The sequence below is a fragment of the Panthera leo genome, chromosome B3 (genome assembly GCF_018350215.1).
Source record: "Panthera leo isolate Ple1 chromosome B3, P.leo_Ple1_pat1.1, whole genome shotgun sequence".
NCBI classification, from domain to species: Eukaryota; Metazoa; Chordata; class Mammalia; order Carnivora; family Felidae; genus Panthera; species Panthera leo.
The window spans coordinates 49,384,469-49,411,630 of NC_056684.1; positions in this window are offsets into that span (position 1 = coordinate 49,384,469).

Below are 27,162 nucleotides of genomic sequence, written 5' to 3' on the forward strand. Positions count from 1 at the left end.
ATTTGGACATATTCCCTCCTCTTGAGTTACTTAGAGTTGGATGAGGATAGGTATTAAATCTTTGAATATTTGGTACATTTACCACTGACCTGTCTGGTCCTGGACTTGTGTTTTGGAAGGTTTTTAATGCTGAGTCAATCTCCTTAATAGTAATGTCTATTCAGACTTTCTATTTCTTTATGATTTAGTCTTGGAAGATTTTTAGTTTACAGAAATCAAATGGATCAATTTCTTCCAGGTTGTCTAGTTTGTTGGCATAACTATTCACAATAGTCTCTTAGGATTCTTTACTATTTTGTGGTATCAGTTGTAATTTCTCCTCTTTCACTTCATTTTATTTATTTGAGCTCTTGTTTTTCTTAAAGTCTAGGTAAAGGTGTGTCAATATTCTCTTCTCAAAAAACTCGTTAGATTCACTGGTCTTTTCTATAGTTTTTTTTTTTGTTTGTTTTCTACTTCATTGACCTCTGCACTGATTTTATTTCCTTCCACAGACTTTGGGATTTATTCTTTCATACTTGGTTTAGGTATAAAGTTAGAATTTTTGAGATTATTCTTGTTTCTTGAGGTAGGCCTGTATTGCTAGGAATTTCCCTTTTAGAACAGTCTTTGCTACATTCCATAGATATTCATACGTTGTATAGGAGTAAGGTGTTAAAGTGGGGTGTGTTAAATTGCCCCATAATTATACTGACAATTTCTCCTTTTAGGTCCATTAATACTTGTGTTAAATATCTTAGTGCTCTTATGTTGGATGCCTCCTTCTCTAGGAGACAAAGAATCTGATGCAGGCTCCAGGCTCCAAGCCATCAGTACAAAGCCTGACGCAGGGCTCAAACTCAAGAACCATGAGATCATAACTTGAGCAGAAGTTGGACACTTAACCACCTAAGCCATCCAGACGCCTCACCCCAGGTTTCTTTGACTTTCCAGTTGCATGCAATATAATTTTCCATCCCTTCACTTGCAGGCTGTGTGTGCTTCAGAAATGAGTCTCTGTAAACAGCATATAGATGTGCTTTGTTTCTCTTTTATCCATTTAGCTGTCTTTTAATTGGAGGATATAGTCCATTTATACTTAAACTCATTAGTGACAGGTATGTACTTAATGACATTTGTTAATATTTTCTGGCTGTTTTATGCTTTCTCTCTGTACCTTTTCCTCTCTTCACTTCTGGTTTGATGATTTTCTTCAGTGTTACGTTTAGATTTCTTATTTCTTCTGTGTATTTACTATCAGTTTTTGTTTTAAGGTTACTATGAGGTTCACATTTATCCTCCCTTGGGAATTTTATTTTCATTGAGTAAAGGTAACACATAATGTTACAGTAATTTCAGGTGTACAACATATTGATTCGACAGGTCTATAGATGATGCTATGCTCATCACAAGTTTAACTACCATTTGTTACTATACAAAGCTATTACAATACATGTTTTTAAAAGGATTTTATCTCCTATTTTTTTTTTTTGAGAGTGAACACATGTGTGAGTGGAGGAAGGGTGGAGAGTGACTGAGAAAGAGAATCTTAACCAGGCTCCATGCTCAGTGCAGAGCCTCACGTAGGGCTTGAATCCATGATTGTGAGGTCATGACCTAAACTGAAATCAAGAGGCAGACACTTAACCAAATGAGCTATCTAGGAGCCCCACATTGTGTTTTTTGTGTCACATTTTTCATCTCTTTATTTTAGGTATTTTTTTAATGTAGTTCTAGTTCTACTACTTTGGTCTTTTAATTTTCAAAGTAGCTTTGAGTGATTATTCCACTATTTTTACTGTATAAATTTTCAGCGAGATTCATACTTTTGTATGTTTTCTTATCATTAATTAGTACCATTTCTTTTCCCATTTCAAGAAATCCCTTTACCTTTTCTGGTAAGACCACTTGAGTGGTAAGACCTTTTGCTGGTCTGGAAAACACTTTGTCCAATTCTGAATAATAACCTTGCTGGGTGGAAAGTATTGGGGGTTGGAAGTTTTTTCCTTTCAGAACTTAGCATATATCATGTCATTCCCTTCTGGACTGCCAAGTTCCTGCTGAGAAACTGAGAGCTTTATGGGACTTCCATTGTATGCAACAAGTTGTTGTGCTCTTGGTGCTTTTAAGATTCTCTTTATCTTTAATTTTTGACATTTTAACTTTAGATTTCTGTGCATCTTTTGGTTCATCTTTTTGGAACTGTGTGGGCTTTTTGGACCGGGAAGTCTGTTTTCTTCTCCAGGATAGGAAATTTTTCAGCAATTATTGCTACTTTTTTTGTAAGATAGTGCATGAGCAGGGGAGGGGCAGAAGGAGAGAGAGAATCTTAAGCAGTCTCCATGCCCAGTTTGGACCCTGATTCGGGGCTTGATCTCACTACTCTGGGATTATGACCTGAGCTCAAATCAAGATTTGGACACTTACTGAGCCACCCAGGGACCCCAGCAATTATTTCTTCAATCAGGTTTTCTGCCCCTTTATTTCTCCTCCTTTGGGACCCATAGAACATGAGTATTACTCTGCTTGATGTTGTATTAGGTCACATAAATGATTTTGTTTTTAAAAATCATTTGTTTTTGCTGTTCTGAGTGTTTGTTTTGTATTCTAGATCACTGATGAGTTGTTGTGTTTCATCCAATCTGCTGTTGAGCCCCTCTAATTTTTTTTTTTCAGTTATTCTTCAACTCTGACTTTTGGGTATTTAAATTTTCTGTTTTTCAACTTCTCAATGTGTTCATTCTTCTCCTGAGTTTGTTGTTTATCTTTGTGAGCATTACTTTTAATTCTTGTATCGGCTAGGTCACTTAACTCGGTACCATTAAAGTCTTTTCCTAAGCTTTTGTGTTCTGTCATTTGGAACATATTTCCCTTGTTCGTTTTTGCTTGACTGTGTGTGTGTGTGTGTGTGTGTGTGTGTGTGTGTGTGTGTGTGTGTGTATTAGGCAAAGCAGTTATATCTCTGCCTTGAAGGAGTAACTTTGTGTGTTACGGCTTGTTCAACGTTGTGTTGGGTCTTGATTGTCTCGAAAACCATCGTGATGGTCTTAAGTGCAAAGATTGATATGTTCTTGATAAGTTCTCATTATTTAGGGTGTGCCAAGACCTATAAGTGTCTTGCTTCCAAAGGGATGAATCTTACTGAGCACTAGTTTCAAGTTAATTGAAAGCCAAATCCTCAGGCAGCAGTTTTTAAGTTAGGCAAATACATACATTCCTCGGTGGCAACAATTGTAATCCCTGCTGGCCTCTAGACTAGGAGATCTGGAGGTGTCCCCTGGGTAAAACAATTATAAAAAACAGGGCTCCACATGAATGTTTAAGAACTCCTTTCTGGGAGGTATTTTCAAGCTGTATTGAGCCCATGGAGGTATGCAAGGATGACATCCCCCTACTTGAGATGGGTTGAGAAACCCAAAGCATATCCTTAGGCTGATATTCCAGGCCATGTAAATAGGCCTGTTTCCCAGGAAGACGGGCTGTGTTTAAGAATCCTGTCTGTGCAGTGTTGGAGTGGCCTGCCAAGAACTGTGTCTGATTATCTTTCCATGGAGCTTAGGAATTCCAGCCTCTGTCACACCCACCTCCTCTGGCTAAAAGGGCCAGGTGATTAAGGGGCATTTCTTGTGTGGATTGTGTGCATCTGCTGACTTGAGCCTAGGTAGTTAGTGACTGTATTGGATGGGGCATGCTCAGTGGCTTCAGAAAGGCAGTGGAAAATGTCTTAACTGTACACACTTGGGGGCTTCTGGAATGTAGTGGGAGAGGGACATATCCATGTGTGGGCACTGGCTTTAGGTTGGGAATGGGAGAATAGTACAACTGTTTGTAATAGCTTGATGCAGCCAGGGAGCAGGAAAGTGCTACAATTATTCTCTTTCTCTAACTTGAACGGGACAGTGGGTTAGGTCCTCACTACTGACACTTGCCTGTCTTGGTACTGGTAGGGGACAGCTTCCTAGCTCACCCTCCTGGGCTACCAGGGTAGGTGGAGAATATAAAATCAGCTGGCTTCTGCTGGTATGTCCCTCTTGGAAGAGAGTCAAACTGCTGTGTGGTTGATTTCTTTCTCCATCTCAGGGTGAGTAAGACTGTAAGCCCTTTAAAAGGGGAATCTATTTGTATAGCACTTAGGGTTTCTTGGACATCAGCCTTCTGGTTTTGGTACACTTGGATTAATGCAGATCCCAGGTGGTAGATGCTTGATGTAGGGCACCAAGCCCTGATCCTCTGGGAGGAGCATCAAACTAGTGAGATCCCTTCCTACTGTGTGTTGCTACACCAGAAGTAGGGTTTTTGGTAAGATTGTGTCTCTGCCTCCCCTACCTGTCTGGATGTGGTCTCATTATCCTTGGTTGTAGAGAAGCAGTTGATTTAATTTTCAGAGGAAAATTACCCTTTCTAGCTGTAGATTTGGTATGTCTGGGAGGAGGTGGGTTTAGAATCTTCCTATGCTGTCATTTGTAGAAGTTTCCCTTGCCATCCTTTTAAAGCAAGCTTGACTAACTTCTAAGCCACAGGCCTTTTGTTTCATTAATCATGCTAATGAATAGAATGAGCCAGAAACCTGGAGTAAAGTAAGAGAAAGAGTCAAAAAATAAAAGGGGCCAGTAAATCAATGTTTCAGGATTGTTTGGGGAGGAGAGATTGAGTTAGAGAATCTGGCAGGGGTGGGGGTGGTGGGGGGGTGGGGGAGGTGAGCATATGGCCAAGATGGACTAAAGCATTTCAGTGACTTCTGCTGTATATTAATTAGGTAGGTAGTTAACCCTTTACCACAGATGTAGATTGAATTTTTTTTATTTTTATGTTTTTTCAAATAGGTGAATAAAAAATTTTTTACAAAATAAAAACAAAACCTCCTATACCCCTTCACTAATGAACAACTGGATATCCACTTTAAGAGCTTAATGCCTTTTTTTCAAAACTTTGTTCTACACTTGAAAATGTAGTCCTCTTGGGGCTTTTGTACCTCACTAGTCAGAAGTATTTATACTTCAGGGTATGGGGTGTATTGTAGACTGGTGGGGTGGAATGAAGTTCAAGAGAAACAGATGGGGCTACACAATGCTGGAGAAAACAGAAATGAAAGGGAAACCAGGAAAAAGGATGAGAAATGTGGCTAATTTCACACCTTTGCTAAGAGCTGGTTATACTGCCTACAGTGTAGATTCTAGCTCCCAGGGTCTGAAGGCTCATTATATTTTTACTTAGTTGATAAAGTTAGAGAATTTGGGGACAAAAAAAAAAAAAGGAAATGGGAAGGGAAGGTATGGGTAGCACAGGAAAGAGTTTTCCGGTGGGACAGGTTTGACCTCTTATGTTGGGAGTCAATTAGGGAAGAAAATTAACATTGAGCTAATAAAAATTAAATCAATAACATGAATACTAAGTATAACTTAGGAGTATTTGTTAGGCACTGTGCTAAGCACTGTGCTTCCTGTCACAATAATGTTGAGTTGTTTAGAATGTATTAATACATGTTTGTAGGCAGTGCTAGAGACTTTGGGTTAAAACAACACACCTCTTTCCTTCACATTTTCTTTGCCTATTTTATTTTCCTTTTAAAAGTTTACTTAAACTTGCTATATTATAAGCCTCTTGGTAAACTGCTTGAAACTTCACTTGCTTGCTTTTTTTTTTTTTTTTAACAAGAGAAGATTCAAAAAAACCCTAAAACCTATATACAAACTAGGAAAGCTATAGTTGCATGGAATGGATACTTTACTTTCTTGTTGCTTGCTTGTTTTTTTTTTTTTTCTTTGAACAAGAGAAGATGTAAAAAAAAACTACATACAAACTAGGAAAGCTATGATTGCATGGAATGGATATCTTAGCCTCATACTATGATTTCTAGTTGCTTTGACAGACTCTCACAGAGCTTTTCTTCATAGATTTTCTGGCCACTTTGGAAGTAGTCTTGCGGTATGGCCTCTAGGCTATATTCCTCACTCTCATCCATATTCTGAAACACCAACTGCTGGCCTGTTAAATATTTCTGTGGTTTTTACTCATGACTTGTTGGGCTCTATGGTCTCTGACTTTAGAGTCATATGATGTTCTGAGCCTGGAGTAACTATTGATTCTTGGTAGGTAGCATCTTCTAAATACTCTCAGGTATTTATGGATCCTAGGATACTAGGAAGAAGTAGATGAAGGGTAAAATTAAAACCTTGAGTCAAGAATACCTTTTACTACCCTACTCTTTTTATAATGATACTTCTAAATGGTGTCAACTCCTTGGCTTTATATTCATCAGTTTTGATTTGATGCAGATGCATAGATGATCAAGCCAAATCTCTACATTTTGCAGATAAGTAAACTGAGGCCCATCACATGTTAGAATTGTATGAGGGCTAGGAAACCTGGAATAGGTCTTTGTTCTGAGTCCTTGTCTCCTGCAATGTATGGTCTTAGATGAGCCAATTCTTTTCATAGTGAGATCACCAGAGGAAACAATCCCTTGAGTAGTTCAGGAGTCATAAAATTGGTGAGAAAGTTCACAACTTGTTTTCCAGTTAACATAATTTCTGTTCAAGTACAAAACATCATTATTGTGACTTGAGGTACTTGATAGCACATATGACTGCTCACTAATGAAACCTAAAAATACTCCAGCATGTGGGATGTAACTTTGTAGGTGTCTGTGACAATAAATGCAGAACCAGAAATAAAACTGGGGATACAGGGTGTTGCTTAGCAATACAAATGAAAATAGGATGAAAATAGTTCTTCAGCAGAGAAAAAGTTGTTTACTATAAGTAAAGACACAGTGGGGGCTTATTTTTTTTTTTCAACTTCATCTTCAGTGATGCATGTGAACTTTGTTCTCTGAAGTTAAAGGTTTATCACAGGCACTAGCAACATCAGAAGAAATGTTTTCATCCTTTGTTTTTTTATGAGGGAGATGTGTGTGTGTGTGTGTGTGTGTGTGTGTGTGTGTATGGAGTGGGCCACATGCACTTGGGAGATTAAGACTTTGTTTCCTTTCTTAAATGATGCAGCATCTAGTGGAAAACAAAACCCAAACATGTAACACACATATTACTAAAATGTAGGTTCTCTAGTGACATAAGCAAGGAAACACATCAGAAAGTAAAGAAAAATGAATAGTTATAAAAAACTTTGTGCTGGTTACATGAATATGTTAGTTTACTTGTCTCATCATAACCTCATATGGTAAACATAATCTTCCCAATTTCACAGATTGGGAAACTGAGGCTGAGAAATGACTTGTTGAAGTGACACACTTAGTGCAGACAGAACTGGGGTTCTAATTCAGATTCCTTTGCACAAGGCCTTGGGTTTTTGCACTCAAATAATAACCTAAGGAGGATGAGTTCCCTGGGTGTTAAAGTCGGGGATATGTATGACAGAGGAGTCTGTGCACTGGGAAAGCTTCCTATAGGAAGTTCTTCATTGGTTGAAAGGACTTGAGGGACGAAGGGAGGAGATAGGTTTTGTTAGACAAAAATTATGTTCTAAAGAAAGATGGTCTCAGTGTCCAATAGAAATCTGTCTGGTAGGTTTTGAAAAAATAACTGGATTGCAATCACCTTGAATGCAATGACCTCAAAAGTTTGACCGTGTTTAAGAAGTGTCTTCTTATCCTACCAGATGTTTCATACGTATTTGCTAGTGTAACTTGAGCTGCCACCCAAAATTTTAGGGACAGACTGAATATGAGAGTTTTCAGTGACCAATCTTCTACTCCAGAAATGTTTGGCTAGAAAAAAAGGGAGAGGAATGGCATTCCAGGATCCAGTTTAATTTAACGTGTCAGTAGTAAAAAGACATAGGCCAAAAGTAAGAAGGCGAGGTGACTGGGGAGATGGGTTCAATAGGTGATAGGGATTAAGGGGAGTGCACTTGTTTTGATGAGCAGCATATGTTGTATGGGAGTGCTGAATCACTAAATTGTATACCTGAAAATAATAAAAAATGAAGTGGAAAAAAGAAGGCTTCAGCATCCCTCTGATGTTACAGAAAATAACCTCCATGAGCCATTAGTAAAGGTGGTGATTCACTGGAAACCTGCTTAGGACGTTCTTTTTTTATGATTTAGAGATGAATTCATTAGAAAATTTGTTCAGTCATTCAACTAACAAAAGATCGCTGAGTGTCAGATACTGGAGCCATTGAAAAGAACCAAACCTCCAGCCCCCTCAACATAAATGTGTTATAAGCAAGTAGGTATAAATGGTGTTAGGTGTTGAGTGTAATACTGGAAGTATGTAGGACATGAAATGGGTTCAGATGTTCCAGAAGACCCTTAAACAGTCTTAGTGTAGGGCTGAGTGTGTTTGAGAATTAGCCATTGATATTTCTTCTTTCTCTTTGAAAAATTGGAACTACTGTTTCTGAAGTTTGGATGACAATGCTTTAAACACTTCAGACCAAAAGAAAATGTTTATTTGTTGCTATAAATGAGAGGAATTTAAAGATGATGTGCCATCTGTTAAAATGATTTTTTCTCTGTTTAGAAATGATGCATATTAGATACAGCCACATTTCCTAGTTGAAAATGGGGGGAAATGCTTCTTAGTGCCCCACATGAGAACAAATCTTAAAATTACATGTCATCTGGGGCACCTGAGTGGCTCAGTCGGTTAAGCATCCGACTTCGGCTCAGGTCATGATTTCACGGTTCATGAGTTGGAGCCCCGAGTCGGGCTCTGGGTTGACAGCTCAGAGCCTGGAGCCTGCTTCAGATTCTGTGTCCCCCTCTGTCTGCCCCTCTGCTGCTTGTACTCTGTCTCTCCCATTGTCTCAAAGATAAACATTAAAAAAAATTAAAAAAAAAAAAAAACACATGTCCTCTCCATAGATAATTTCTACTCTGGGTTAGTAATCAAGATATCAGAATACCTATGTCCTTTGTAATCTGTAAGTTGAACCCTCCAATGCTGGCCTTGGGAAGATCTTTCTTGGTTCTGAACTTTCTCATTACGTATCCAAAACTGCTTGGACCTTTAAAAAGGGAAGCAAATATCACCAGCAGAGGGCTGAGGAAATGTTTGGGTAATAATTTTTATTCAACACTCTTTTGGATAGAGAGTAAAGGGACTTTAGAAAAATCCTTTTGACTGGTCAGTCTCATGTAGTTTAATATATACCTCATTTTTATTTTGTAACAAACATAATAAATAGGCCTAAGAAAGAAAAGAGCCACCTGGGCTTATACAAAGATCCCCCCCAAAACATAAGAAGGAATAATTGAAAGGATGAAATAAGGAATATGGCTGTAAGAAGATCTGTTGGGAGGGAGGTATATTAAAGGTCAAATGACTATGCCTTCCTACTTCTGCTTAGAAAGGAGTAAGTTTATATAAATTAAATACATAGATAGATAGGTAAGCAGGTAGGTAAGTAGGTAGATTCATGATTGATATATAGATTATAGATATTGATAGAATAAGCCATAAAATATATGATCCTGTTCTATAATGAAAGTGTAGTAAAACAAAAAAGGCTGTGAAGTGTTATTTACAGATGTATCTGATTCCTAGGGCTATGTTAACAAAGTACTAAACTGGGCAGCTGAAAACAACACAAGTTTACTCTTTAATGAATCTGGAAGTTTGAAATCAAGTTGTCAGCAGGACTTTGTTCCCCCTGAAGCCTCCGGTGGTGAATTGTTCCTTGTTTTGTCCAGCTTCCAGTGTTTGTCAGCAATCCTTAATATTCCTTGGATTATAGACGCATTACTCCTGTCCTGAGTTGGTCTTGTCTTAGTGCCTTTGTATCTCCTTTACTCTGTGTATCTGTTCTGTGTCCAAATTTCCACTTCTGGTAAAGGATGACAGTCACACTAGATTAGGTTTCACCCTAATCATCTCCTCTAACTCAGTGTTTGTATAAAGACCCCATTGCTAAATAGTCACATTCTGAGATACTGGGGTCTAGGACTTTGTCATACCTTTTTAGAGAACCCATTTCAACCCGTAACAGTAGGAAAAGTGGAGTTGTTAAATAAGGACCTGCCAGTGTCTCTTGCAGTGTCTAAAAGAGAAACCCCTTCACTAGAGTATGTAAATAGTCTACTAGTTTGTCAGGTATATCTCTACAGAGAGGAAGTGTGATGGACCAGACTGCCCCTGCTTGATGGAAGGAAGCATATTTTAACCATATCTAATGAATTGTGCCCTGTTGGTGTATTTTCCAAGCAAATACTAAATTATCTGTTACTTTATTGATCTATTTCAAACCCAGGAAAGTATGTCCTGCCCAGTGATTGAAGCTTGCCAGTTATAGGCCACACAGAGCCATTAAAAAATTATAAGAATGGCACTCTCAACAATAGCCAAATTATGGAAAGAGCCTAAATGTCCATCAACTGATGAAGGGATAAAGAAATTGTGGTTTATATACACAATGGAATACTACGTGGCAATGAGAAAGAATGAAATATGGCCTTTTGTAGCAACATGGATGGAACTGGAGAGTGTGATGCTAAGTGAAATAAGCCATACAGAGAAAGACAGATACCATATGGTTTCACTCTTATGTGGATCCTGAGAAACATAACAGAAACCCATGGGGGAGGGGAAGAAAAAAAAAAAAAAAAAGGTTAGAGTGGGAGAGAGCCAAAGCATTAGAGACTGTTAAAAACTGAGAACAAACTGAGGGTTGATGGGGGGTGGGAGGGAGGGCAGGGTGGGTGATGGGTATTGAGGAGGGCACCTTTTGGGATGAGCACTGGGTGTTGTATGGAAACCAATTTGACAGTAAATTTCATATATTAAAAAAAAAAAAAAAGAAACCATAAAAAAAAAAATTATAAGAATGGTTACCATGAGATCTACCCTGTTGACAATTTTTAAATGCACAATACAGTAAAAACTATAGGCACAATGTTATACATAATATTTTTAGAACTTGCTCATCTTGTACACCAAATTTAATACCCACTGAGCAGCAAATAGTCATTTCTCCAAGCCCCCAACCCCTGACAATCACCAATCTACTTTTTCTGAAGTTTGTTTTCGATAGATCATTTAAGCGAAGTCATGAAGTATTTATATTTGTGTGACTATTTTGACTTAGCACAATGTCTTTAGGTTCATCCTTATTGTCACATAGGACATAATTTCCCTCTTTTAAAGGCTAAATTACATTCCATTGTAAGCATAAATTACCTTTTCTTTATCTGTTCATCCCTTACTGGACATGTAGGTTGTATCCACATCTTGGTATAGTGAATAGTGCTGCAATGAACATGGGAGTACTAACAGCTCTTCAAGAACCCGATTTCAATTCTTTTGGATAAATATCCAGAGGCAAGATTGCCAGATCATATAGTAGTTGTAGATTTAACTTTCTGAGGAAATGTCACTTTGCTTTTTATAGTGGACACACCATTTTTTTCATATTCATACCAACAGTGTATAAAGATTCCAGTTTCTTCACATCCTTGCCAAAACTTAACTTTTATTTTTTGATACTATCCTAGTAGATGTAAAGTGATGTCTCATTCTGGTTTTGATTTGCACTTGATTGATGTTGTTGACTGTCTTTTAACATACATGGTGTAAACCAAACAAAGTTTGAATATAGCTGGTGTCAGTAAGGATTGTAATAACTGGTTGGTATATGTGCCTTGAAAAATTGAAAACTGATACTTCATTTTGGTATGAACTTTGATTTTAAGAGTTAAATTGTAGGGCCTAATCTCTGGAGAAATTGATGAATATTAGATTCATAGAACTGTGAGAAGACTCTAGACTTGAAGATCCCTGTCTAACTGTATTTTCTTGGGTGGTGTGAAAGGTTTAATTGAATATACAAGAAGTAGGTTATGTTGGTACCCACCGAGTGTCAAGGAATGTATGAGGCACTGAGAAGATAGGAATAAATACAACCCCTCCCAACTCCCATCCCTATCCTCACAGAGATCATAGGAGCAGGGAATGAATAGAAGATGGCTTATGGACGTTAACATCATTAAAACATAAATTGTCAGAGTACGTTTTTTTTTTTTGTGGTCTGCCTTGTTTGCATCTGAATATTTTAAGCTGACATAAGTTGTATAAAGGCATTGGTAATCTGGCAAAATGGAAATGATGTCAGCATGTATCAGGCATTAGCACACCATGACTTCCCAGGTAAACATGATGAAACAATAATGCAGTTAGCAAAGCAGTGATAAAGAGAATCAAGCCCAGGTTCTTAGCCTTAAACATATTCTATTACATTAAGTAAGATGGGATCAAGAACAATTGGGGGGGAGGGAGTTTGTTCACATAATCACCTATAATTATGTAACTATAATTAATACATGTGATAAATTGCTACATGATCAGAAAGGTTTCAGAACTGGATTGTTTTATTTTGGCTGGTTTACATCACTATTTTCCTCTCCATTGTAAGCTCTGCAGGAGAAGTATTCAAAAACTTAGCATAGAATAACTGCTAAGGTTTTTGCTATAATACCTATACATGAAAAACATGGGAAGACCATAAATGTGATATTTACAAAAATGTACAAGGAGGCTGAAACCCTTATCTTGAGATAAATAATAAACACATTAAAATAAAAATGATAAGTTTCTTCTAATTGTCATTTTTTAAAAATTTATTTTGAAAGAAAATGTGCATGCTTGAGTGAGCAGGGTAGGGGCAGAGAGAAAGGGAGAGAGAATCCCAAGCATGCTTCATGCTGTCAGCGCAGAGCCTGAAGCAAGGCTACAACCCCAGAACCCATTAGATCATGACCTGACCCGAAATCAAGAGCTACTTGGGTATCCCAATGTCATTTCTGAAGGAATTAGAATTCAGATATATTTTGGCTGAAGGGAAAAAGGATTCTAACTATCAGTGTAAGCCTATTTTTTTTTAAAAAAAAAAAAGAATTTTGATATCTCCTATCTGATATTAAATTACCTGATTCTCCATTCTAGTTTCTAGGCATCAATATAAAGTAGCACATATTTCAGAGAGACTTGATCTGAGACCCAGAGCTACTGCTTTAAAACTGTGTAATGTTGGGCAAGTCACTTGTGTTCCCAAGACTTGGTTTTCCATGTTTGCAAAATGAGAGGATGGGACTAAATGAAAAGCCCCCTCCTAACCTAGTTCTGTTATAACAGTGGTAGAGCTGGGACTAAAACCCAGACTTTCTCTTCCTCTTTCATTGCATTGAACTGCTGTAGCATGGAAAGGGATTTTAAAAATATAGTTCAAACTTCTCTGTCATTCAGGAATTCCTTTATGGCATTCTCAAAAGTGATGATTGCAGACTGTTTAAATATATCACCAGAGAACATTGGGCTTTGTAACATAGTCCATTGCTTCATTTGAGGAGCCCAAATTCAGAGTATGTGCTTCCTTTCTTTGAATTGAAGTCAGCCTCCATAGAACTTCTTTACACGGGCTCTGGTTCTGCCCTTTGGAACAGCAGAGTTAGTCCAATTCATCTTCCACTTGACATCACTTCAGATAGGTTTTCTTTTCTCCAGAGAAATGCCTTTGTTTCCCTGAAATGATTATAAATTATACATATTCTAGATTTTTTGACTAAACTGGATATATACTGTGTATGCTCTCCAGCTTTTTGATGTTACTCTTAAAACTGTGGCACCCAGGAGAGAATACAGTATGTGATGTGACCAGCAAAGTAGATTGAAATCATTTTGTTCCTTTCTTCATCTTGACATCAGTTTTATTAATGCAGCACAGATTACATCAATTTATTCAGCAGCTGGATTATATACTGTTGGATTATTTGAAACTCTCAATCAAAACTTTCTCAGGTCTTACTTGATAATAGCTAACTGTAAGCATTTAGTTTATTTTTAGCCCCAGTAAAGAAATCTACATATACTACTGTTTCTTGGTGCTGGTTTTGGTCCAGCCTAACAAGGGAGATATTTTAGAATGTGGATTCTGCTTCCTCCTGTGTTACCTCCAAGTCAAACATAATTCCTTCTAAACCTTAATCTAAGGTAAAAGCAGTGGGCATGACAGAACTACCCATCAGCTGGCAAGATACCACCCTGAGACGATTTCCCAGATTGCATCGTGCTATTGGAAGTAGTTGGGGAGTTGGGCAAAGGTGGGGATTGTTGAAGTAAGGCATTCTTGTAGCAGCTGATGGCCACCTCCACATAAGGATGAGGCCATTTGCTTTGGAAGAAAAAATGTAGGAATCACCAAGTCAAGCAAACACTGCCTCATGAATGGATAGTTTCTTCTGTCTAGTTGGATCTATGTATCAGTAATGTGGAAAATTAAAATTAATTTTCTAAAAATTTTTATTTACTTTTGAGAGAGAGTGGGAGAGGGGCAGAGAGAGAGGGAGACAGAGGACTTGAAGCCGGCTCTGCCTGTTAGGTGCAGAGCCTGATGCAGGGCTCATACTCAAGAACTGTGAGCTCATGACCTGAGCCCAAGTTAGATGTTTAAGCGACTGACCGAGACATCCAGGCACTCTAATAATGTGGAAAATTAAAGGAAAGTTTTTCCAAAAATTCCGGAGGCCTACTTTTTCAAAGCTAAGAAATTGATTTCATTTATTGCTATTTTATAGAAGAGCTTCATGCTTAGAAGTGAAACTAAAAAGATAATTCTTCCAAGGTTACTTAAACTTTTCTTGGAGAGTGACCTTCTGTCCTGCAAGGCCTGTTCTCCTAAACATAGCTGCAGCAATATCCTCTCTTGTAAGGAAATAGTCCTAGAACAGCTTATGGATGGTAAAGCTCAGTACCCCCAGGATGTGAATCACTTTATGTGGGATGTTTAAGAGGGCATTCACCTTAAGTGAGCAGACGGTTAAGTTCCATTTAATTCTATTCTAACTATATCTCTAGTTCTGCATGCCAGAGAGAAGGGGTCTTCTGTGAAGGAAGGGTTTATCATAAAAAATAACCCATAGGAGCTTTTAGACAGAAGATTGAGGTTTATATAGATACTAACTATAAAAGGAATAAGGAGCATTCACACTGGAAATTTGTGAGTGGATATTTACTTCCCCAAATGTTAACAGTAAAAATAAATGAAAAACTTGAGTGGTTTTTAGCTAACAAGAAGTTCAGTGGGAAGACTGAGGACATTACTTTTCTGTACATTAAATAGCCTTTGAAGATGATAGTGCTAGAAAAAATACAAAGCTGGCTGATGATACAGGACCTTTGGGGGACAGTAAATGAAGAATAGGGATTTGGAGGTACTTAAAAAGGAGGTGGCCTATCATTCTTTTTATCCCTTTCAGTTTAAATAGAGATTTCTGAGAGCATGAAGCTCAATCATTGATACTCGATATGAGCGAATTAAAACTTAATGACTAAGTAACTTTGTCAAGGACATGGTTTGTGAGCACGAATTCCTGTCCCCTTAAAGGGCCCTTCTAGCTGGACTAAGAATCAAATTGACATGAGACAGATTGACAGGAGAAAATAAAAGTTAATAGGTTATGTGTGAGGAATCCGCAAAGACATGGAAATGGCAGAGATACTCAATCATAATGAGGTTTATATGTTGTTCTGAAATAAGGACAATAGGGTGGGAATCTGAGACTTCAGAGGAAGGGAATGTACTTCACAGGGTACTAAGAACAGATGTTAGCTCTGTCATACAGATGGTTTACTTAGATAAAAACTATCTCAGGCAATGACTCTTATCCTGGGAAAGACCACCCCACACACAATTGATATTCTTCTGTGTGGTTAGCCAAGGGGCAAAAGTTTGTTTTCAGCTCACAATAATTTTCATGCCAAAACAGCCCATCTTGAGGTAGCCTTCCCTCAGCCCCTATGTTTTCCTGCTGTTCAATGCTGTCTAGCTCCCGATTTTTTGCCAATTGAGGGTGAAGTTCTTTAGCTCAAAGAAACATTGTCAGTTAGGATAAAGGTAGAGTCCACTAGGCATAAAGGATCTTTACTATATACTCAGAAGGATAGTGTGGTGAGAAGAGAACAGATTTGGGAGCCAGATTCCTAGTTTTACCACTTCTTACATGGAGGTCATTGAACAAGCTTCTTAACTGGAAACTCTAGTTCTGCATGTGTAAAAAGGGCTAGCAGTATCTTTTACAGGTTATGTTGAAGATTATAACAGGGATTTTCACATACATTAAGCAAAATGTTCCCTGATCTACCCCCACTTAGTCTTTATCCATTGGATGAATTTGGAGTTCTTCTGAAGGTCTGTGCTCTCCTGAAGCCCCTTGGGAATGGGGTTGATGGCAGGCAGGGGTCTGGTTCTCCAGAGAGAACTTGGGAGTATTTAAGTATCAAATTTTTTCCTCAGTGACCTAGTTCCCTTCATGACTGGAATAGTTTCTGAAGAATATCCTTGGACCTAAATATAATGGTCTCACTGGATTATTCTTGGTAACACATTTCACTTGGCTTCCAGAAGTTATAACAAAATATCCTCGATTTACTTTGCTTTGCTCTAGTTTGCCTCTCAGATGCAGGAGTTAGCCCTACCTACAGTTAATTTGTCCATCAGTGTTAGCCTTGTCACTTAAATGGATTTATAATTTCTTCACTTTAATGTATTAGTGTGTTGGGGCTTAATTTTCTCAAGCCTCGTCTATTTCCACTGTTGTCACAAACAGAAATGGAACGCTCTTGAGGGGACATAAGGCATAGTGTCTATTTCAACTAGAAATACTCCCTATATATCATCTCGTGCTAAGAAATGCCAAAATCTTTGCTAGCAGATAGTCACATTGGAGCTCTGGGCTCAGTTAGGCTTCTCAGAGCACACACGTGTTCGAATTTTTCCTCACAGAAAATAAAAAGATGGTTGCTGCTGAATATAGCTTACATGGCCAGAGTATGAGATTATGTGGCACAGACATGAGAAACATATACCTGTTTTTGGGTTTTTTTTTGTTTTGTCTTATAATATGTGAGATTTATTGTCAAAATGGTTTCCATACAACACCCAGTGCTCATCCCATAAGATGCCCTCCTCAGTACCCATCACCCACCCTCACCTCCCTCCCACCCCCCATCAACCTTCAGTTTGTTCTCAGTTTGTTTTTTTTTTTAACGTTGTATTTATTTTTGAGACAGAGACAGAACATGAACGGGGGAGGGGCAGAGAGAGAGGGAGACACAGAATCGGAAGCAGGCTCCAGGCTCTGAGCCATCAGCCCAGAGCCTGACGCTGGGCTCGAACTCACGGACCGCGAGATGGTGACCTGAGCTGAAGTCTGACGCTTAACTGACTGAGCCACCCAGGCGCCCCTGTTCTCAGTTTTTAAGAGTCTCTTATGCTTTGGTTCTCTCCCACTCTAATCTTTTTTTTTTTTTTTTTCTTTCCTTCCCCTCCCCCATGGGTTTCTGTTAAGTTTCTCAGGATCCACATAGGAGTGAAAACATAAGGTATCTGTCTTTCTCTGCATATACCTGGTTTTTTACTTTTCATTGATTAACTTGTTAGTCTAGTTAAATCTAGTGCTTTCAATGTGAAAACACCATTGTGGGTCCTTTGAAAAACCTCAGTTGTAGATGTCCAGTATACACATGTGATAGCGAGAGTCTGATAATTGCTGCTTTTTTGTTTCAAAAAACACAACTGCTTATACCTTTTCTTCAGAGTACTGAAGTATATTTATTTCTAAAACATACATAAGCTTCTCCCATTTGGTTAATAATTTTAATAAATAAAATTTTAAATAATAAACTTAAATATATCTTAGGATTCTAATAACATTAAATACAGATTTTTACTCCCATTAGGAAATACATGCATCTCTAGCAATCTTTGTTTTTTTTTTTTTTTTTTTTTTTTTTTTTTTTTTTTTTTTTTTTTTTTACTTTTCTCTACAAGTTGTGTTCATTTATCCAAGGCCACAGTTGATGGTTTTTCAGACAACTTCAGGTGGCGTCAATCATTCATAGTCATCATACATTTGTATAGTTACTGCAGTAAAAGGCCTTGCTGAGGGGGTACTATTTTGTAATTCACACAAATATACTGTTGGCTGAAAATAGGCAAGATTAATAAATGTTGTGCAGTATATTCTATAAAACTGCAATGAAGTTTTTCTCCACATGTCTATTTTAAAACCTGAAAACCAATAAATATGATAAAGGTTTATATTCACTGTAGAACAGTGTGATGTGATCCTTCTGGAAATGTAGACACCCATGTGGCTAAAGCTCTGCTACTTTTGCAAGAATGTCCTAAACGTGAAGGTTGAAAAATTGTCTTGTCTGACATGCCTTTACTTGGTTCCAAATCATGTTGCATTCCAGTCTCCTTCATATTTGGACAATAATCTTTTTATTCTATTTTCTTCCCCTGAATTTTTTTTTACTTTAATTTTTGTGGTTGTTGAAAGCTCATCACTAAATTTTAATTGAGCTGTTAAAAACTACTTTCCTAAAGACTTTGTTGTAGGGATGTGTTGACTTCTTAATCTAGTTTACATCTGGGTGGGTCTAAATTCCTAGGTTGGCAATTGAGTTTTTCCTGGGATTTGTGGTGTTTCCAAAATTTCCCTCCTTTTGGTTATGCCCTTAGCTTTTTGGATCACTTTTTTTTTTTTTTTTTTTTTTTTTACTTTAAAATTTTTACTTTGTTTGCTGGAATACGTCCTCAAGTAATTTTGTTGGGAAATAGGTGTGGAAGAGAACTTTCAGTCTCTAAATGTCTGAATTTCTTTCACTTACACTCCAATGCCAAAATAAGGAAAATAACAGGAGTGTGACCACCCATGCTAAAGGTCTAATTTTGCCTGGTTGGTCAGTATACTTTCTTTGAAAGAGCCTGTCTTCCTTTTTAGCCTACTTAGGAACACCATGCTGCTAGCCTTCCTTAAAGCTCTGCACCATCATTTTTAATAGCTTCTTAGTAATCCACTACTGAACTAAGTGATAAGCAATACTAAATTATTTTTTTAAAAACTTGTTCTATCAGAATCAATGCTATAAAGAGCGTGCTTACTATTTATTAAACAATAGCAAATGGTTACATAAAGGTCACTTATTTAAGTATTTTACATATACTAATTTATTAATTCCTACAATAATCCAAGGAGTTTGTTACGATCATCCCCATTTACAGATGAGGAAACTGACACAGAGATAGATTGAATTAAACAAAATCAAACAACCTGGAAACGGCAGAATTAGGATTTGAACTCAAGTAGTTGATGATGAGGTTTTTGTGGGGGGTGGCAGTGAGGTTCGTGGGGTCCAGAGCCTATGACAAAGAAAGAATTCTTGAAGACATCTTGGGTGCAAAAAGGTGATTTTATTGAAGCATGGGGACAGGACCCATGGGCAGGAAGAGCTGCCCTGGGACCAGGAGGAGAGACTGGTTTTATACTGTGAAGTTGAGGGAGGTTAAAGTACAGGGGAAGTTTCCAATGGGATTTTCATATGCTAAAGAAGACTCAGAGGATACTGGAGGCCTGGCTATTGTTAAGTTAGGGTTGTTTTTTCCCTCTAGCAAAACATTAGCATTAAGACAGTTTCCCACAGTTTCCCATTAGCATTAAGATGTTTCCCACATCACTATGGAGGGGTGATGGAGACAGGTCCTGCAAGACTAAGATCTCTATCAGTTAACCATTTGTTTTCCCTCTTTCTTTTGTTTTTGGGCAGCCAGGAGTGCCTGAGGAGTATCACACATATCCCACCTGGGGGAAGGGGGCAGCAGTGTTTGCGGCCTGGCAGCTTGCCTTATGCTCCCTCATCAGTTTGGTTTAAATCCTTGCTTTTAATCCCTCTGCTATTACTTCTATAGCATAAATCACTGGAATTGGAATTGTCCAAAGAGGACATAGTTAAAGAGGAAACCACTCCCGGTAATTACTTACTAGGCAAATGAGCAGTACAGTATTAGAAGTGAAGTAATCTGAGGTTTTTAGTTTCATAATGAAACTCTAAAGACTGACCCAAGAGTGGCTCAGAGAGATTCTCATTGCTAAAGGACCCAGCTCTGAGAATTGAAGGAATCCTATCCATTTCCAATGCTGTAGTAGAAAATTACATTCTGGGCTAGCAAAAGTTGATTTTGTTATCTCTTCTTTGTAGTGAGCTTTTATGTTGTCCTAGTCCCTAGAAAAGGAGGTAAAAATAAGCAGAACAGAAAATGAGGTGAGTTATAGCCTTGAAATTGCACCGCACTGAAAGTGGCATTTGGACTACCTCTTTGGAGCTCATAGTTGGATGTGCTGATTTAAAGGTGTAATTTGCAGTTGATACAGTTTTATTGAAAACAGCTAAAATGTTTAGGGAAGTAGGACCAAAGGCAGGGGGAGGAATATTAATGTATAAAAGCTTAAGGGCTGTCAAAATAACCTGACAGTGATCTGATACTTAGACGGAAATGATATGGTCATTCAAAGAAAGTTTATAGCTGAAGAGCAGCTAAATTTGCCTTTTTTTTTTTTTAAAGAAAGGAATGAAGGAAGTTTTAAGGTAAGTATTACTTATTCATTAGTTTCTGCTGCCAGACTTCTGCATGCCAAAAGAATAAGCTTTAAGCAGCTGATGGTACAAAGACCGTGGCAGTTATTTTTTTTTAATTGCTGTATTTCTTTGAGATTAGCCGATTGGTAGCAACAGAAAATTAGTAAGGCTGAAAGATAGAGGAGTAGTCATTATATATTGGGCAATGAAATAGCCATTTGGAAGGGTTGGTGTTTAAAAAACGAGAGAATTATAATGCCCAGGAAGGTGTTTCCAAGGAAACAGTCATGACTTAAAACACTACTACCAGCCCTAATGTTTTCCTTAGTTGTTGAGTTGGGTTTAATGTATTGAGTAAAGTTGTTGTTTGCTGAGAGGATCTTTCCAGATGTGTGCATAAGAATATAGACAGGAAAGAATTAGGTGTTCCTGGAAAATGGAAGGATGGGGATAAACCGTATTATGCAGTGCAAGACTCAGCAAAGTAATGATGCAGGCGAAATGGACCATGGACATTCTGAGTATTTATTTGCTTTTGGTGAACTCCTCCACTTCCATTTCCACTGGTACACATAGTATACTGTCTACTAAAATAATAGCTAATACAATCATGTTCCCCTAATTGGTGAGATAAACTTCAATGTGTTCTTTCCTTGGGATATTGTAAACATAGGAACAGAGTATTTATCTGAAATAACTGAAGGCAGAAACAGTTTGAGAAAAAATGTTGAGAGACCTGGCCTAACAGATACCAAGATTTGTCTACTGCAACTTTAGAAGACAATGTGGTATTGGTCTTTTGATTTTCTTTATATTATCTTTTGATGTCAGATAATAGATCAATGGGATTGAGTAAATCAATGAATTGACTGGCATGCATATGGAAATTTGATGTATAACAAATGATATTCCAAAGGTGTATATATATCACACACAATCAGCAGATGATCATATCAACATAAAATTGTCAGGAGGCAATTAATAAGTGAAAGGCTTGAATTGGGATCAAAGCCTTGCAGTTTGGGGCACACTGATTTGGGTGGCACCCCAAATAGTGTTACACTAGGGAGCAAAAGTCAGAGCTTTTCAAAGACCAAAGGAGACACTTGTTGGCAAAGTTGTTGATAAAGAATTTTGAGTGGTATTGGTGGAAGAAAACTAATCTTGGCTAAACTTAATTGGTTGGTAAAGCTACAACTAAGCAAAAGTTGGTTACTGTAGCAAGTTGCAAGTGTCTGTGCAGAGTCCTTGGAGGATGATTCCATCCTGTAAGGACATGCAGAAGGCCTTCTGCCTTCATGGCCCCCTGACTCTGTTTTAAAACCCCTTGACATAAGTGACTCCATTTTATTTCACCTTTCATAATCTAAACTTGGAAAGCAGAATTTAGAATAAAACAAACCAGTTGATGAGTTTAGGGAACAGTTTGTTAACATAAAAAAGGTATTTCAGAAGAGAAAATAATGGATAACTTTATATTAAAAGTAAAGGCTGCTTTTTACTGAAAGATACCATAAAGAAAATCAAAAGATAAGCCACAAACTGAAAGATAGGCGATGCATATAATTTATAAGAGATTAGTATTCAGAGTATATAAAGATCTCTTAGAAATCCTTATAACAACTAACAGCTCAGTGGAGAAGTGGACAGAAGATAAGAACAGGCAATCTTCATTCAGAAAAGTGAATGGCTGATAACTTCTGAGCAAATGGCTCTGACATTCCCCTTGCTTTCCCTAAACTTGAGACAGGCTTATTCCTGACTATAGGCCCCTGACCTCCCTTTTCTTAGAGCATTTAACTAAGAAAACTTTTTATGGTAAATTCTTCATGTGTGCCTTTCAGATGTAAATCTTTTTAAAAACGTTTTGTGTCAGTTTTATAAACTAAAGATGTCTTTACCAAGGACCTGGGAGTTATCCCTTTGTAATGTAATCAAGGGAGATAGCACCTGGCCCCATTTTCCCTCTCTACAGGAGGGAAAGCACAGGTGGCCTCCTCCAAGAAACAGTTACAAACTGAGGAATAACAGAATGTGCTAGATACATCCCATCGATACACCTCCTAAGGTCCTCCAGTACTCACCCACTAGCTCACGCCAGCTTTGAAAAATTGTCCTGTGTTTTATTTCAGTAGATTGGAGTTAGTATTGCACTTTGGTCTCTGTCATTGCAATAGCCTTGCATGAAGTCTCAGCTTTCTAAGTTTGATACTTCTAATCAGCAAAATACAAATTAAAAGGACCCATACACAAGCCATTTCACAGGCACCAGAAAGTCTGTTCGTTAGAACAGAGAGCAATAGGAGCTCTTGGGCAATCCTGGTGTAAATATAAATTAGCACAATCCTCTTGGGGTACAATTTGGCAATCTTAATAAAGATTGTGTCTTAATAAAATGTGTCTCCTCTGATCTGGTAACTCCATTTCTACATGTATACCTGAAGAAAAACTCTACCTGAGGTGACATGGAGATAGATAGAATAATACTAGGAGCAGCTATGTTTGTAATAAAAAAAAATACTTGGAGATAAACCTAATTATCATTGGAAGAATAAATACAAAGTTACGTATAACTGTAAAATAGAATATTATAAAATAGTGCATAAAGGTCACAAATGCATAGTTGAACCAAATGAAACTGAAGAATACATACAACAGCACATGAAAATAACATTTAAAAACATAACAAGCATCTTAAATTGCCTAGAGATGTAGACATAATACCATGAATTTCTGGGTTTTTTTGCTACATGATAAAATTGAATTTTGTTAAGTGATATCTTTAGATAAGTTTGGAAAGGGGGGAGGGTGATTGATCAGGAGCACAAACAATTCTGTATAAGATGACAGTGTTTTCTTTTTGAGCTGAATAACAAACACAGAGGAAAAAATATTCTTGATACACTTAACATCTAAAGTTTGAAAAAAAAAAAAAAAAAAGCAAAAAGTAATTTTGGTAGAGTTTGGTGCTTGTTCTTTGTGTCAACATCCAGGTATCACTTGAACTTTTTACTGTGTCCTTGAGCTAGAAAACAGCAGTCAAGGTTGAGCTGCTGATAGGCTATAACTCCAATCCCACCCCTGCCTCTGGAACATAGTGTGATCTGAGTCATCAAAGTACTTTCTGGACATAAAAGCCTCCTTTGGGGAGAGGGGGCAAATGAAAATACTTGGCACACAAGTCTTGGGAATAACATTTGGTACTGTGAGCCTATTAGGCCTCTTACAGCTCAAAGGCAGGATGGTCAGCCACCATCACACTGAAGGTCCCAAGGGACTATGATTGAAATAAGAAGGGATACAGGGGTCTCAGGTTGGAGATAGTGTCCTTGTATGATTTCTATGCTGCCTTATTCCTCTTCACCTGGTCCAAGGAACTACTTTTCCTGCAAATTAGGAACTTTGTGCAACATAGGTGGACTTCGACAGAACTTCTAATGACGTCTCTGGCCACAAGGGGCACTTGAGAAAAAGCCTGATTGGAGGCTGGAGGTGGTGGTGTCAGGAAATGTTACTGCTGTTGTCTATTCACTGCTAAAAAATGCAAACAAACCATGGACAGGAATTGGGGATGACAAGTGAGGCATGGCATCATTATCTAGTTGGTAAACCTATCAGAAAATGCTTTCAGATATGTAAGAAGACCCTAAAATAAGGATCCTCACTTCAGGACAGCCATATAAGTTACAAGGAGAAAGAAGCAATGTTGTCTCAGCGCTCTGTAGTTGGTGTTGTATTTTCCTTTACAATTGTCTTACAAAATGGTTTTGGATTATCAAAAGAAACTTAATGGTTTTTCCAAGTGTTGCTTCATCTACTCAACATTTAACTGACTTGAGCAAAACAGCAAATACTGAACTGAAATGAGATAGGCAACTTAGTATGGAGTTTTGTGGATATAGTAGGCAAATGCTGAAGTGGTACTGATAACTGGACAGGTGGTCCCATGACAGAAGAGTGATATATGGATGGTAATGGGTCTTGTTGCACTGCACCTGAGATGATTGTCATAGAAGAAGTTACAGAAATAGGTTTATTTTCAAAGATCATCTGAGTCAGCTCTGTGTCACTGATAGAAGAACTAAAATTAAAATCATGTGATTAGGGGGTTGGGAATGTAAGTCTCCTCCCCTAACCTTCAGGTAGGGCAGAGGGCTGGAGGTGGCATTAATCACCAATGGCCAGTGATTAAGTCAATCATAGCAGTGTAATGAAGCCTCCATAAAATCCCTAAAGGACAGAGTTTAGAGAGCTACCAGGTTGGTGAACACATGGATATTTAAGAGTTGTGTGCTTCTAGAGGCCAGGGAAGCTCAACATCCCTTCCCACATACTTGCCCTATGCATCTCTTCCATCTGACTGTCCCTGAGTTAAATCCTTTTATAAGAAAGTAGTGATCTGGTAAGTAAAATCTTGAGTTGTGTGAGCTGCTCTGGAAAATGAAACTAAAGAGGGGGTGGTGGTAATCTCTGATTGAGTCGGTCAGGAGGATGGGTAACAACCTGGACTTGAGACTAGTGTCTCTATTACAAGGAAGGGGTCAGGGAAACCTCCAATGTGTAGCCTATAGAGCTTGTTCATCTTGCATAACTGAAACTTCACACCCATTGTTCAATAGCTCCCCATTTTCCTCTCTCTAACCCCCGATAACCACCATTTTACACTCATGGTGATTTTGACTAATACAGATATTGCACATCAGTGGAATGATGTAACATTTGTTCTTCTGTAATTGGCTTAACATACTTAGAACTTAAAGTCCTAAACTACATTATGGTAAATTCCTGAAAAAATTCTTTTTTATTGTATGGGTATAAGCATAAATAAACCAGAAAAAGGAGTTTGGTGTGACCAGAAATACTCAGGAAAAACTAAGAAAAAAGACAAGGTACTGAATAATATGGGGTATGTGATTCTGTTTGAGTTTTCTTTCTTTTTTTTTTTTTTTTTAAAGAAAATGTAATAAATCTTAATAGGTAAATACTTGAGCAAGGAGAAAGTGTGCAAAGACACATTGTATTATTACTGTTCGGTACTTAAAATTTTGGGTTAGATCAGAGAAGAGGATTAGAATTTTATTTTGTCTTTATGATGTTTCACTGGTCGTAATACTGATGTGCTGAGAATTACAAAGTAAAAAGCCTTACAAATGCTAAACGATATAATGGACATAAAGCTGTTGGCACTATGCTTCGTAGATTGTTTGCCTACATTCTGTTCTTTGTCCTTTGAAATTTGCTGCTCCTTCCTTGTATCTTTTCATTCCATACCAGGGTTTACAAACTTTGGAGGTATGTAAAGGTAGATCTTACTTACATGGGGATTAGGGGTCCTTAAACAGCCCCAGGTCTGAAGTTTGAGTTTTGACTCTTGGTTATGGTATGTGTGTATATATTGTCAATTCAAGAATCCACGCTGCAGATGATTGTGTGACTACTATATCCTACATAGTCTAAGACTGGGAGTACCATAGAGGAATAAGCGAGGCCCACTTCCTGCCTTTATGGAGGTTACATTCTGGTGGATGTACCCGAAGGGACAGGAGTAGTTGCAAACAGTGACCTTCAAGTTACTATTTAAAAGGGAACCTGGGCTAACAACTTCAGTTGTGAAAATAAAACAAAATCATTTAGCAGAGCCCTTTATGCTAAGAAAGGATAAGATGCCCCAACTTAAAAATTTTTCTCATATTAATTGATAATGAAGCACAAGTATCCCTCAATCATACCAAGGGGTTTAGTGCTTGGGTTTAGTTTGGTGAGAATGAACTGTTGTATCATTGACAATAAATGGCAACCATCATTAGTCAACTTGAATACTTAATAGCAGCTTGAAACATCATGAACTATGCATATGGGGTTTCTGCTTCAGCTGAGCTATAGGCAGTATAGCATATGTGGTCTCTTTGGGACTCTCAGAACTTGCAAAGGAAGTCAGTTACTTTACAAAATCTCCCCTTTGCTTGCAAATGTGTTGCACAGCAAGAACTTCTTCCAGCACCATGTTAGAACTTCTTCTGCTTCAGCAGATGTCTATAGTCCTAAAATAAATTTGCCCCCCATTCAGTGATTCTATTAAAAGTCCCTGTGGCCACACATAATAGTAATCTCCAAATTACTAGAAACATCTGAGGCAAATCTGGTACAATATGCAAATTGGGAACATGAGGAGATGTTAATCTCAAATATCTGAAGTTACCCTGCTATCTCAGAGGACTGGAGAAAATAGCCGTTTGGGGAGATAAGCAAAACTGTAGCCCAGAGAAAGGAGATTGCAGTATGAGTTGGTCCAATGTAGTATATTTAAAAAGGCAGGATGGGAATCCTATCTGCTTGGTGTAAGTAAGCCATTCAGAAAGTATGGAAGCTAGATGCTCAGATAGTATGATTTAAAAATCATTAGAGCCCTCATTTAAATCTTTCCTACTGCCTGTTTGTTTCCTTTTTGGTCTCTAGAAGTTCTGGATTGAAAAGAAAAAAAAATCTGTCAGGAAAAACAGTGAAAGATGTTGAAATGTGCAAAGAAAGATTAGTGGGTGTCTTGCCTAGCTCATTCATCTGAGTTATTGTTGTCTTTTGTTGTTTTGAGTTATTTTACGACTCAAATCGTAGCAAACTGATAATACTGCAAATAATCCTTGTCCATAGAATTGCAGATTTTGTCCAGTGAGATGCAAATTATTTTTTTTTCTTGGGGAAAAAATAATTTTGTATTATTTACAAATTTATTTCAGAGTTCTTGATTCTCTATTTTTTTTGTTCCTTGGAGTTCCTTTTGGATTTATTACAGCATCTTACCAGTTCCCTCATT